Source organism: Lactuca sativa, chromosome 7 (assembly GCF_002870075.4).
Source record: "Lactuca sativa cultivar Salinas chromosome 7, Lsat_Salinas_v11, whole genome shotgun sequence".
Lineage (NCBI taxonomy): Eukaryota > Viridiplantae > Streptophyta > Magnoliopsida > Asterales > Asteraceae > Lactuca > Lactuca sativa.
The window spans coordinates 188,205,299-188,216,558 of NC_056629.2; the positions used below are offsets into that span (position 1 = coordinate 188,205,299).

Sequence of the window (11,260 nt, forward strand, 5' to 3'; positions counted from 1 at the left end):
AAAGATACTGGCGCCAAATGTTGAGGGTGAACACCACCGCCCCTAACTCCAAATCATGAGTGGGATACCTCATCTCGTGAGACTTTAGCTGCCTCGATGCATATGCTATCACATGACCCCTCTGCATCAACACCACACCCATCCCTGATATAGATGCATCGCAGTAAACTACAAAGTCCTCCACTCCCTCCAGAAGAGATAACACAGGAGCTTCGCACAACCTCTGGCAAAGAGTCTTGAATGATGCCTGCTGCTCAGGCCCCCAAACAACAGTAACGCCCTTCCTTGTCAATATGGTGAGAGGAACAATGATCTTGGAGAAATCGCTGATAAATATCTGATGGTAGCCCGCCAAACCCAGAAAACTCCTGATCTCGGATAGGGATCTCGGCACCTCCCATCTCATAACTGCCTCATTGTTGGCCGGGTCGATCAATATCCCATTCTAATTAACGAGGTGTCCTTGGAACTGGACCTCTCGTAACCAGAAATCACACTTAGAGAATTTGGCATAAAGCCTCTCTGACCTCTATACCCCAAGAACCTCTCGAAGATGCTCCTCGTGCTGCTCTCTCGACCTCGAATACACCAAGATGTCGTCGATGAACACGATCACCGACCTGACACAAAAAGGATCAGCACTCCCCATGAAAAGCTACTCGGTCTGATAAAACCCTTCCCCAGCAGCTCCTGAAGCTGTGAGGATAACTCCTGCATCTCGGGCGGCGCAAGGCGATAGGGTGCCTTGGCAATAGGCGCCGCTCCTGGAACCAAATCAATACAGAACTCCACTTTCCTCTCAGGAGGCACACCCGAAAACTCCTCGGAGAACACATCCGGTAACTCGCAGACTATTGGAACCTCAAAGATAGAGCACGGTCTCTCTGTGGCAACCCGCATATCCATCACGTATGCCAAAAAACCCTACAACCTTGCTGTATACTCTATCTCGCCCTGGCAACAGAGCAGAAAGCTGATGCAAATCTGGTACCCTCATAGTAAATGGTAAACACTCCCCCACTAGGGTCTCGTAACGTCACCATCTGACGCTTACAGTCGATCATAGCTCCAAATCGACTCAACCAATCCTTGCCCACAATGACACAGAAATCACCCATCGTTTCATAAACCGCATAGCTCCAAATCTCTAATACACATCCACAGAATACCTCAGTTTCATAAACCGCATGCTCGTTGGCTATGGAAGCCCTCAGAGGTCGACTCAACGCCTCTCATCTGACACGAATGTGATGACTAATAGCTAAGGACACAAAGGATCGGCTCGCACCCGAGTCAAATAAGACCAAATCAGGTACAAAACTCACAAGAAAAGTACTATATATAACACATAATAAGCATACACAAATATCAAAATAATAGGAATAAGGAAAATACGTACCAGCGACGACATTAGGTGCTGTGCAGACCTCCTCTGCTGTTAGATGAAAAGCTCTCCCACGAGCCCTCGGTGTCTCGACCTTTGTTGGCCGACTGTCAGTAGCACGAATAGTAGTAGGAGCAAAACCTTGGGCTGATCCCTGAATGAGCTGAGGTCACTCGGCCTTCCGATGGCCTGTCTGGTTGTAGTGAAAGCAAACAGAAAATCCAAATCCCTTTCCATGTGCCCTTCCTTGCTGCATTTGTAGCAAATCCCTGCTCGGCAAGATCCCTCGTGGGTCTTGCCGCACTTGCTACAAGTGCGGCACTTCTAGACTCTAGTCCTCAAATCAGTGGGCTTAGCCGCCGAATGCGACTATTTCAGTCTCCTATCTGTCCCTCCTCCCTGGACTGAGTCTCCAACTTAATCTTCCTCCTCATGGAATTGGTCTGCAACTCAGACAATGTCCAGTAAGACGAGTTCGTCATGAACTCCTGAATGTCTCTCCTCAAGATGCTAAAATACCGACTTAGACGTCCCTACTCAGTAGACACGTGCTCAGGACAAAACAACGCCCTCTCATGGAACATCCTCGTAATCTCAATCACCGAATCTGTCTTCTGTTTGAGAGACAGAAACTCCTGTGCTAAACGTTCCCTCTCCACCTGGGGAACGTACTCATCTCAAAATAGTTTGGTGTACCTCTCCCAAGTCACTGCAGCATGATCTGCAGGGCTAAAATTGGTCGTCACTAACTTCCACCAGTCCTTCGCTCCCAAGTGAAGCTGGTCAGTTCGAACCGGACTCTCAGATGCTCTGGACATGAACACGTATAAAAGCATCCTTCAATGTCAACGATCCATCTCATGGCAGAAATCAGATCCCGTGTCCCATCAAACTCTGGTGGCTTCGTGTTGCCGAACTCTCGAAACAACAACGAGTCACCTCCATGTGGCCTAGTAGCAGTAATAACTACAGTGACTGTAGCAGCAACAACCTCAGTAACGGCAGCGTAGCGCTCGTCAAATGTCTCAATCAGGGTGGTCTTAGTAGACCCAAACATCTCCGGTATCGCCTCTCGAATGGCTATGACCACCTCCTCGTGGATGATCCTGTGGATCTCCTCATCACTGGTCCCATTTCTCTCGGGGTTGCGGTGTGTACCCACCATGATGTCTCTGAAACACAACACAAAATCACCAGAGACTCGCTCGAGCATACTCACACACGATTCCCTATCCGTCCATTCTCCTTAGTACCATAAGGATTCTTACTTGGGTTGCATGCAGATGTGGTGCTTTCAGTAGCATGGGCCCAATACTACCTTTCACACCAATCTGTATTCAACCCAAGTCGTCCTCCTAGGATTCCAATTCATAAGTACTCTATCCCTCATGAATATCAGACTACTCTCTCAGTAGATCCCTCATATACTCATCTAGGTATCTCTCTCAGATTTTCTCTCGACTCTAAACTCTTTCTAAGTGATTTATGCTAGATACTCTTACTCAGCATGCATTCAAGGCACATAACAGATAGTAACAACTCCTAGGCTAAGGCATCACAATTCAGGAAAACTTTAGCCCTAAAATATGAAATACCTAGCCTATCCTCAAACATGTTTCACTAATAACTCATAAATATCTCATAACAGAAATAAGTAAGGGTATTTTGGGAAATCACCATTCGGGCTCTGGCTGATTGTACACACTGATCCGTCTCGTTTTCTCTTTAAACTCATACTCATTTAGAAAAATGCATTTCTTTTTTAAAATTTTTTCTCAAATCCTCGGTCTGAGTCCGAACGTACCCGAGGGTGCATCTGAATCCCTCAAACCAAGGCTCTGATAGCAACTTCTAACACCGCGAATTTTCAAACAAAATTTTTATTTTAAAAACACATAAAACTCATATTATATTTCTCAAAAACACAATAGTCTCAAATGCCAACACAATTCCACAAAATAAAAGTCACAATCCCAGAAGCCTCAACATAGTTTTGAACAGGTTTGTACAATCATGCCGACGCCTTCGAACGATCCTGAGAAGTACCTGAAACACATATCACACCACACGGTAAGCACAAAGCTTATCGAGTTCCCTAAAATACTACATACACAAATAATAAGCCTCTCATGGCTATACTTAGCATGGACCCTTCAGTCTCATGCGTCTCGGTGTGGACCCTCCGGTCATGTGTCTCAGTGAGGACCCTCCGGTCTCACAAATCGGTTTGGACCCTCCAGTTATGTGTCTCAGTGAGGACCCTTCGGTCTCACAGCTCGGTTTGAACCCTCCAGTCCTGTATCTCAGTGAAGACCCTCCGGTCTCACAACTCGGTTTGGACCCTCCGGTCCTATCTCATTAAAACACAGAATATAGCATATATATCACAAAGACAAAGTGCATAATATCAGGTAACTCAAGTAAGCACATAAGACCCTCCGGTCACAAGATACCACTCATGGTAAGTATAGTGAGAAGACTCACCTCGTAAGTAGGCAAGGAAAATATGTACTCCTCGAACCGCCTAATCCCCGCCTACATGTAGCAAGAATCTCTAATTAACACTTAAAATCACAACTCTAGCTAAACTCATGATAGCCCCTCCTTAACTCTTGGGAAGGGTAAAAGACCATTCTACCCCTCCATGGTCTCCATTACTCGTGTTGGATCAAAACCCTAAAGTCAACAGAAGTCAACACTCGAGTCAACAATCCATGTTGACCCAGCTCGTTGAGTGCATCTATGTGACTTGTTGAGTGACCTCGTTTCTTCTGAATGTCACGAAAATCCAACTACACTCGTTCAGTTGTCTCATCAACTTGCCGGGTTACCCATGTCCAGACTCATTTGAGAAAACCCTAGCCGACTCGTTGAGTCAGCTCACTGACTCTACAAGTCTATTCAGTCTATGTTTTCATTCATACATTTTAAGGCTGATCTAAAAGTGCAAACTCTAGATCTTTCCTTCCAAGGATGAGATGCCACGTAAAGTCACAATCTTTACGTCCATGCATTGCACTTAGGGCTTCGAAATGCCAAAACAAGTGCTATTTGGAGTATTAAGTGCAAAAGCTATTCTATGGTTGGATAAAGCTGGGACCTTTGAACTCTAGGGACCTCACAAGGTCCAGATCTGATGTCTCAATGCTTAGCAAGCACAAGTCACAAAAAATCTCAAGGAAATACGGAAAAAGTCCCAAAAGCTTCTCATTAACAAGATCTAAACAATATAATGAGAAAGGTGATGACTTTTACTTTCCAATAGAAGCTCAAAGTGGATGAACACTGGATCCCATAGTCTATCTCATTCCTTGCTTGAGTCTCTCCTCTTCTCTTCCAATGGTTCACCATAAACACTCAAATATTAGCTCTCTCTCTCTCTCTATCAGCTCAAATGGCCGATTACGGTTTCACACAGGGGGAGTAAGGTGGTTGGTGAGGTGGAAATGAGGGCTTAAGGTCCTTTAAATAGGACCTAACCCCGGAGTTCTAGGGTTTTTTTCTCACAGCGCCAGCTCGCCGAGTTGGTCTCTCCGACTCGTTGAGTTGGTTGTTAAACCCATGTGGCCAATTCGACTCTACTCGATGAGTTGAGGCACCAACTCGTCGATTTGCTCAGTCAAACTCATAAATAAATATATAAATATTATACCTAGGAGTCTGGATGCTACATAATTCTTGACCGATTTTAAATTTAACAATATGAGATGATTACACTGTTAAACGACCGTGTAAATTTAATAACTTCAACATACAGACTCTGTTTTCACCTGTCTTTTTATCATTGAACTCTTATTAATGAGATCTTAAAATCTTGTTTAGGATGCGTCGACCAAAAATCGATCGATCTAAAATTTGATTCCGGGCTGTATATTGTTATGTGAAATCTTAGAAAAACCATAACTTCCTCATAGGACGTCATATTTTGATGTTATTTTTATGAACACTCTTGGTTTAACGTATACTACAACTTTCATTTAGATCTCTATGTCTAAAAAGTTGTCTATCAAGAATTCACTTTTTACTTTACGCGGTGTCGTGCCGGTTTAGCCGTAAAACTTCAACGGGTCATAACTTCTTCGTTATAACTCGGATTTCGGCGTTCTTTATATATCCGGAATCCTTGTCAAGACCACTAAAATTTTCTTCATAGATAGTGGGTTTATTTATTATTTTATTTTTGATGCTTATTTTCATTCTTAATTTATTATAACTTAAAAATGAGTATAATGCAAATAAAATCACATAATTCACATAATATTCAAGAATTCATCTTTATTACTTCAAAATGAGTTACAACGGTTGACCTTGACTATTACATCATCATACTAAGGCTTAGCCTAGAAACACGGACGTTACACACACCCTATCCATATTTCATGGATGGTTTGATCTGTTCTTGTCATTCTTTGATCCATACTATGCAATTTTTCCGTAAGTGCCGCCATGTCCTTCGATGCTGCATTCATGATTCTGTTTTCAATGTCTTCGAGGGTTGTGGTATTCTCTTGAGTGTTTGGAGAATTCTTCGATTAGTTCTTTGATACCAATCAATGCTTTCTTTGTGAGTGGCCCTTGAGAATCAATAAGTTGCCTACTTTTCACGTTTACCACAACGTAGAAGATTGATACTTTTTGTTGCCTATTTAGATCGTTTTGGAGACAGTTTCTGAGTAATCCCTTATAGCGCTCCCATGCCTCATCCAATGATTCTCCCATGTTTTGCTTGAAATTCGTGATATCCTTCTTTAATTTTAAAACCCTCGATGGTAGGAAAAATTGTTGTATGAATTCTTCATGCATTTGTGCCCATGTTGTTATTGTTCCCAGTGGAAGTGCTTTTAGCCAGTCCTCTGTCGCACCCTTAAGAGTAATAGGTTGCATTCATAGAAACCCCAAATCGCGTGGTATGTTGGGAATATTGAAGTATTTGGCGATATCATTGAGCTCGTCAATGTGCTTGTAAGTTTCCTCGTGATCCTTACCATAGAATGGTATGTCTTTCAACTAACCAAGTATGTGTCCTTTTAATTCGAAGCTAGTTGTCTAGCGAGATTTGGGTTGCACAAGACCCGGTCGGTGTCATCACACATTCATCTCTTGTACTCTTGCATTTTCATGTCTGCAATGTCCTGCATGTTGTTCTTGGTCTCGTCTTTGGCTTCACATTCTCTTTTTGATTCTGTTTCATGCTCGTAACCAGATTCCTTTTTGTTAGGAGTGTTCTCAAAGATTTTGAACTTGCTTTTGTCTTCTTGGTTTTTGCTTGATTCTGAAAAGATTTTGCTTTTCTTTTTGTGAAATGTTGAATCCGGATCTCAAACAGTGGTGTCAATGGAAAATTTGATCTGCAGGTCATATACTAGCCGCAATCAAATAGAAAAGAAAACTTAAAAATAACAAAAATAATTTTTTTTTGAATGGACACGACGTCGTGGTCAAGTAGAACCATGTCGTGGTGATCTGTAAAAGTCGGTAAAATAGAATATGAAAAATTGAAAAACAAATAACTTTGTGTGGAATAAATTCCAGAAAAAGAGTCGATAACAAATAGCATAAAATAAACTAACTAATTATTGAAACCGATCTGCGGAAACGACGCCAAAACTTGATACGTAATTCATATACTAGTTGTAACCAACTAATTTAACTAACTATTACGTCAAAGGCAGTGTACCTAATCGAAAATAGAATATCACTAAAACTCAGGTATTGAACACAGAGAACGAAATTATTAGCTATTTTAATCTACTAAAGATACCTCAATTATGATTAATAAAAATGGGGGTTTTTCTCTAGTTTTGAAAGACTATAAAATTAAACATTCAAGTAACACTTTAAAAGGAAAACTACTAGCAAACAGAAGAAAAACTAGGAAAACAAGAAACGATTTTTACTAAAACAATTAAGAGACTTTCATTTAGATTCGATATACTTGCTTTTATGGTTGATTTAGTGGAAGTGTAATGGATTAATGCTTCCTTGATTACCGATTCCTAAGGTGACTAGATTAATGTTGACTAACCTAATCCTTTGGCAAATAAGTTCATTCATTCGTTGATCAAGCAGATAAACTAAAAAATTTACTAGTGTTCGGTTCGAGTTATGTGAGACTTATAATGGATTGATTTATTCGGTTAATTTAATCAACACAATATATGATTGGTATTCATATATTAGCTCATGCATTCACTTATACACTTTTCTATTTCGCGCTAGGTTTTTGGTCAAAACATTACTCCTACAATTTTGCCAATCACAAGATCACAAGATTCAAGTCAATTAAGAATGATAGGTCATGTAAACTTAATTAAACTCAACAATAAACAAAAAAGTAGTTATCGTAAATATAATGAGGTTCTTTAAGAAGGTAACATAACAAATAATCAACTTAGCATAATCCAATCCATAAATCAACTCATAATAATGCAAGCAATCTAGTCGAAACGCAAGTTAGGGTTTTGACCCCGTAACTTCAGCAAACAAACATGTAAAAACAATATTCACTTTGATAGTCATGTTCAACACAAAGTAAAACAAGTAAAAAGGAGTAATGTTGCCTTAGATCTCTCAAAGATCAAGCTAGTAATCGAATTATGCAATTATCAACCTTCAACGAACGTATCTAGGTATTTATTTTGGACCACTCCCTTGCACCGATCCGCCTCACAAGATCTTCGTTATCAACTTAGCATAATCCAATCCATAAATCAACTCATAATAATGCAAGCAATCTAGTCTAAACGCAAGTTAGGGTTTTGAGCCCATAACTTCAGCAAACAAACATGTAAAAACAATATTCAGTTTGATAGTCATGTTCAAAACAAAGTAAAAGAAGCAAAAAGGAGTAATATTGCCTTAGATCTCTCAAAGATCAAGGTAGTAATCAAATTATGCACTTCTTAACCTTCAAGGAACATATCTGGCCTCTATAAGTCTATTCACCCGCATTGTCGACTCCTTAGAACCACTACTAAACATCTAGGTACTCATTTTAGACCACTCCCCTGCATCGCTCCGCCTCACAATGTGTTCATTATCCTCACCATTTGCTTCACGCATGCTAATTGTACATAGTACAGGACACGATAAATAGTCAAGTAAATGATTCCACATACAATCCACAACCAAACAAGGAACATGAAGAAAGGATACATCAAACATTCTAATGCTATAAAACTGTAACTATGTACAACTATGCAACATACACCAAGCAATTAGCGATGATAGGTTCAATCTTATAAAAGCAACCCCCTAGGCTAAAGGCATCACAATTCACGCAATTCCTATCACATGTTCCTGTAGGATCCTTAGCATATCACTAGCATGTACTTCTATTAGTTTGTAAGATAACATCTCTACATTACCCATAAAGTAATAAACATATTTTGGGAAACTACTACGGGAGAACTGGCTAATAGTACACACTGCTTTAGTAGGTTTCATCTTTTCGAATTCTTTGTTTCTTTTTGAAAAGTTTTTATAAAAATCCTCAGATCCTTAGTTTGAGTTTGGAATTCCTATTGAGTTCATCTAAATCCCCAAAACCATGTCTTTGATGTCAAATTGTAATTCCAAAATTTTCAAACCAATTTTTTTCATTATTAAATCCATATAAAAACCATGTTCATAAAAACTAACCCAAGAAAAGTCATAATGTCAAATACAATTCCACATCAAAATATTAATGTGTCCCAAAAATATATAGTAACATAATCTCCCAGCAAATGTGTATAATCAAACCTTCGCTTTCCTGGGGTCCTCAGAAGTACCTGAAACACATTTCATCAACAATTGTAAACACAAAGCTTGGTAAATCCCTCAAAATATCACATACAACATAACACATAAATCAACTATGGGCTATCAACAACCCTGGAGACTACCCGAAGTCTGAGTGGGCAAACAACACGCCCTATGGGTTATCATAAACCTTGGAGACTACTCAAAGTCTCAACACATATAACAATGCAATCATATTAATAACAGATTAGACCGAGCTGGTTGTCACATACCTATACACCTATTCTACCACACATGGAAGAATAAGGGAGGAGACTCATTTGACACTGATGACTGATAGAACTCACATCCAAACTACCAGAACTAGACTCTGTCTAATTGAATACACCAATTACCCTTAATTAATGATTAAGGTATTTCTCATACACTAGTAAGCCCAATTCAAGACTAGTCCACACTCATAGAAAAGACCGATTTGCCCTTACAAAACCCCTCATAATCTATCTAAGGCACAAGTGGTCGAAGTCCACGAAGGTCAACAGAAGTCAACTCTCAGTCACTACGCTCGGCGTACTCAACCCTACACTTTGAATAGAGAGCATGTTAGGTCTGTTGGCCTCAAATCTGGCTACATGTGGCATAGCCAGGTGTATGCTAAGTGTACGTAAGCTGATCTTAAGCTACCACAATAACTTCTTAATCATTAAGACTCTCATCCCAACCTTAGATCTAGCCCCTAAAGAACTTCCTAACCCATAAAGTCTCTGACTTTAAGCCTTTGAATGGCTAGATGGTGATAAAACCCAAAACCCTAACTTTCTACTTCATTAAAGCCCTATCTCATGCATGGTAGAAAGGAAATGGCCAAGCTAAATCTATTATGAATTTTGACACTTAGAATGTTTGAAAGGACACTTTAATAGCTCTAGAGTACTCCATACTCAAAAAGATCAAAGATCTGGGAAAAAAAGAACCAAAATGCAAAGTTAAGCAAGATATAACTAAATAGGCTCCAAGATTTGGACTTTATACCTTGAAAAAGTGCACAAAGAGATGAAGTTTCTGGAACTACAAGCTACAATGCACCACCTCCACTTGAAAGATCTTCGTTTTAACACCACACACACAAGAATCAGTTTCCAAGCTTCAAAACTCTCATACACAAGTGAGGGTTCAATTTTAGGGTTAAAGGAATATAAAGGCTAGTCATGAGAAGGTCCAAGAGGTTTTATGTTTCTTAAAGAGTGGTCACACCCAAAGGATTAGGGCTTCGAAACAGCACGAGTATGCCTAACGTATACTTACGTACGCCCAACATACTCACATTTTGACCGATCCCAAAAGTTCGTTGACTTACGCCTGATGTACCCATAGTACGTTGTAACATCCCAAAAATCAAGTATACCTTATGAACCTTCATCTTTGAGCAAGGGGCACATTTGACCCTTGTTAAGAAAATGCATGTTTGGCGAGCACGCGGGGCGTACTGGGGTGTACGCTCAGCGTACCCGTCCGCGTCTTGATCGGGAAGGGTTGCCAGGTCCGCGGGGCGTACCCGACCCAGAAGAGAAACCCTAATATGTTGAACCTCCCTATTTAAGCAACCTTAAGGCCCTTTTGTTGGACACCTTTTCCAGATCTTTACCATTTCAAAACCCTAAATCTCGTTCATATAGCAAGGGAGTGTCTAGGAGGGCTTAGTATTGTGTTCTTGGCCATTTGGAGCAAAGTGATAGCCTTGGAGGAGGAAGAGTTGGAGCTCAAGCTTTTGGATCCAAGTTTAGCAGTGAAAGAAGTTTCATTTTGAGGTAAAAAGCTTCAAGCTTTGCATCTTTTCTGTTCATAAGTTGTAGAGAGAAGTTTTAGGGTTTTTGGTCCCCAAGTTCATAGCTTTTTGAGTGGTTGAGCTCTTAAAAGCCGAGATCTGTCCCATACTAGCTCATTTAGTGTTGTTATGTGATAAAAATCCAGTCTTGGTTGTTAAAGGTTGTTCATGCATGTGATATGGACCTTTTAAGGCTGGAAATGGAGTGTTTTGGGTGTTTGTGACTTCTACAGCCATGCAAAGGCTTAAAGTCACCAACTTTATGGACTAAGTCGTATTAGAGAAGTCAGATCTGGATTTTGGATGCA

The 11,260-nt window shown here is 40.3% G+C and overlaps 1 non-coding gene across 1 annotated transcript; it reads left to right on the forward strand.

Annotated features, from left to right (window-relative positions):
• The first annotated feature begins 6,032 nt into the window (after positions 1-6,032).
• On the forward strand, positions 6,033-6,139 carry LOC111921550 (small nucleolar RNA R71). Its single transcript, XR_002860203.1, has one exon. It is a non-coding gene; the product is annotated as a small nucleolar RNA R71 (small nucleolar RNA).
• Positions 6,140-11,260: the final 5,121 nt, after the last annotated feature.